Here is a 3,736-nt window from a genome sequence, read left to right on the forward strand (position 1 = left end):
ACTTTGTGCTTTGGTTAGAAGGCATGGCTGAGGGATAGCGGGAGTCGGTTGCCTATTTCAACAGCCTCTGGTGGTCAAAGTTAGCATATGGCCTCTTGAAGCTGGCAGGGGTATTTCTCCATTCAGTGGGGTGGTCCAAAGTCAGGGGATTGTGTATAACCTGCGACATTTACTATTCAGTGTCACTGCAGAGGGCCTCAAGGACACACAAAGACCAAGACGGGGATTCAGAGTTCCACACAGAAACCCACAAGCACATCATCGTGCGTAGTCATAGTCACACACGCGCACACGCAGGAACACACACATACACCCTCACACACAAAGGCCAACGTACATGCCTAAGTTCCTGCAGTCATGCTGTCAGACATACTTTCAGTTCTTGGTAAGGGACAGAGGTCCTTGTGAAGCAGGTTCAGGGCTCCAGCCCAGGTATATGTTAGTATAAATCATGTTCCCTAAGGACGCCCGTTCACTTCTGAATCCTGCATGATTTCTGTCCACATCTCAGGGGCAGCTGCTTGGCAAGGCTGGCCGTCAGCAAAGACAAGAGGACGTTTGTGTGGGCTGACGACTGGAGGTGCCGAGGAGAACTGGAAAAAGTGAGGCGGTCCCACGTTTCCGAGCGTAGACGTGGTTAACACAGGAAGGTAGGCGTTCAGCCACACTAAAATGTGCCTTTGGATATTAGGTGTTCCTCAGGCGGGCCCAGTGGCTTCAAGAGTAGATTGACTGTTGCTCTTGCAGAGTCGCCTGGGGGCTGTGGATTCCCCAGGGTTTTGGAGTACTACGAGGTCATGGCTCTTCTGCAGACCCGCATGGCATGCCCGGTTGTGTTCTGCAGCGTCCCAGCATGTGCTTGGTTCGATGATGACGCCCCTGTATGCATTCCTTGGAAAATCTGAACAAAATGAGTGAGAACACTCTACCGTCTCCTCATCGAGTCTGAGGTCCAGCAGGTTTCCTCTCACGGGCGTACGGACAGTGAGGAGCGAGGTAGGTAACCTGCGTAGAGTTGTGATCCCATTGCCGGAGGAATGACGCCCAAAGGGTGTCTTGCAGGACGTAGAGAAGATAGACATGCTGAGGTGTCTGTGCCGCTCTCCTTGAGGATAGGTGAGTTATGCGAACATGCCCTTTGGCCACTTTGTTCCCTTGTTTGGAAATGTGCAAAGGGAAAAGTTTTTCTCCCAGAAGGCATGATGCGGCCGGCCTGTGAGGCACGCAGACCTTTCGAACAACCAGCGATTTATCTGGAGCAGTCTGTTGGTGGAACAGTGACATGGGCACTGTTGGCGATGCCAGGTGCTCTGCCGTGGACAGGCACTGAGCCCTTTGAAGCTTCCAGGTCCCCTTGGGTGGCAGAGGTCTTCCGTTGGCAATCTGTCTGTGGTTCTCGGGGACAGTGCCTTTGATCTCTGCGAGGTTATCGGTAGCACCGCGGTGGCAGTGGAGAAGTGCCAGGATCCGTGGGGTAGGGTCCGTGTCATCAAAGCATACATGCTTACCGTCTGTCATCCCTGGTGTACAGTGTCCTGCTGTGTGCATGATGTCTGTGGCTTCCAGTAGGGTCGAGTTTCCCCGTGGGCAGGAGGAGGCACAGAGGACGAGGCTGGGAAGGATTTGTGCGTTTCCTCGGGGTTCAGGGCCGCCAACACTGCTGTCTGGGTGCTGGCGAAACACGGCAGGGATGGTAGCCTAGTTTCGGCTGTGGGGTCCGAACTTGGGTCATGGTTGCTGAAGCCCACCACTTCCTGTGGTGAGCATTCCTACGGTTCCACGGAAAGTGATTTGGCCTAGTTGGCGAGAATTGGCACATAGGCCGAATTTCGTTGGCCCCTTGAGTGGTGCCGGGCTGCATCTTGCCTGTAGCCTGCTACAGGTCTGGGTTGGCGTGACCAGCGGAGGTCCTCTTGCCTCTGGGAGTGCTGGAATTGGCCCCAAGTGCACATCAGATGTGCTACTAGCTGGCAGGATCTCCGGGTCCACGTATATGTACCACCCACGGCCGGGAGGCAAGTCTGGTTAGGTCTTTGTGCTTTGGTCAGAAGGCTTGGCTGTGGGAGAGTGGGAATCCGTGGTCTACTTCAACAACCTCCGGGTTTCAGAGTTCACATTCAGCCTCTAGAAGCTTGAAGGGGTCTTTCTCTATTCAGGGAGGGCGGTGTCCAAAGCCAGCGCGCTGTGTATAAACTGTGGTTTTACGGTTCGGTGTCTCTGCAGAGGGCCTCAGGGACACACGGAGACCATGATGCGGATTCAGAGGAACACAGAGAATCCCGGAAGCGCGTCCTCGTGAGCAGTGACAGTCACACATGTGCACACGCGTGAACACACATATAGACCCTCTCACATACCGGGCAACGTACGTGCCTAACATTCTGCAGTCGTGCTGTCAGACAAACATTGAGTTCTCAGTAAGGCTGGAGGTCCTTGGGAAGCAGGGTCCGGGCTCGAGCCCAGGTTAACATTCACATGAATCACGTTCTCTGCAGACCCCGGTCCAATTCCGAAGCCTGCGTGATTTCTGTCCACTTCTCAGGTGCAGTTGCTGGGCAGGGGTAGCTGTCAGGAAAGGCAAGAAGAGTTTCGCGTTGTGTGATGACTGGAGGTGCTAAGGAGAACTGGAAAAGTGAGGTGGGGGCAGGTTGCTAAGCATGGTCCTGGATGACTCAGGAAGGTAGGCGTTCACCCACCCTAAGATGTGCCACTGGATATTAGGTTTTCCTCAGACGGGCCCAGTGTCTTCAAGAGTAGATTGACTGTTGCTCTTGCAGAGTGGCCTGAGGGCTGTGGATTCCCCAGGGTTTTGGAGTACTACGAGGTCATGGCTGCTCTGGAGACCTGCATGGCATGTGCGGTTGTGTTCTGCAGCGTCCCAGCACGTGCTTGGATCGATGATGACACCCTTGTATGCATTCCTTGGAAAATCTGAACAAAATGAGTGAGAACACTCTACCGTCTCCTCATCGAGTCTGAGGTCCAGCACGTTTCTTCTCTCGGGCATAGGGGACAGTGAGGAGCGAGGTAGGTAACCTGCGTAGAGCTGTGATCCCATTGCCGGAGGCATGACGCCCAAAGGGTGTCTTGCAGGACGTAGAGAAAATAGATATGCTGATGTGTCTGTGCCGCTCTCCTGGAGGATAGGTGAGTTATGCGTACATGCCCTTTGGGCACTTTGTTACCTTGTTTGGGAATGTGCAAAGCTAAAATTGTTTTTCCCACAGGGCATGATGTGTCCGGCCCGTGAGGCTCGCAGGACTTTTTTTTTTTTTTTTTTTAAACATCTTTATTAGGGTATAATTGCTTTACAGTGGTGTGTTAGTTTCTGCTTTATAACAAAGTGAATCAGCTATACATATACATATGTTCCCATATGTCTTTCCTCTTGCGTCTCCCTCCCTCCCACTCTCCCCATCCCACCCCTCCAGGCTGTCACAAAGCCCCGAGCTAATATCCCTGTGCCTTGCGGCTGCTTCCCCCTAGCTATCTACTTTACTACGTTTGTTAGTGTGTATATGTCCATGACTCTCTCTCGCCCTGTCAAAACTCACCCTTCCCCCTCCCCATATCCTCAAGTCCGTTCTCCAGTAGGTCTGCGTCTTTATTCCTGTCTTACCCCTAGGTTCTTCATGACATTTTTTCCCCTTAAATTCCATATATATGTGTCAGCATAATGGTATTTGTCTTTTTCTTTCTGACTCACTTCACTCTGTATGACAGACTCTAGGTCTAT

General features: G+C 52.6%; 2 non-coding genes across 2 annotated transcripts; both read left to right on the forward strand.

Annotated features, from left to right (window-relative positions):
• Window positions 1–861: 861 nt before the first annotated feature.
• Window positions 862–954, forward strand: LOC136119586 (small nucleolar RNA SNORD116). Its single transcript, XR_010655567.1, has one exon. It is a non-coding gene; the product is annotated as a small nucleolar RNA SNORD116 (small nucleolar RNA).
• A 1,937-nt stretch (window positions 955–2,891) lies between these two features.
• Window positions 2,892–2,984, forward strand: LOC136119571 (small nucleolar RNA SNORD116). The gene has a single exon (XR_010655555.1). It is a non-coding gene; the product is annotated as a small nucleolar RNA SNORD116 (small nucleolar RNA).
• Window positions 2,985–3,736: the final 752 nt, after the last annotated feature.

This window comes from Phocoena phocoena, chromosome 2 (assembly GCF_963924675.1).
Source record: "Phocoena phocoena chromosome 2, mPhoPho1.1, whole genome shotgun sequence".
In the NCBI taxonomy this organism is placed as follows: Eukaryota; Metazoa; Chordata; class Mammalia; order Artiodactyla; family Phocoenidae; genus Phocoena; species Phocoena phocoena.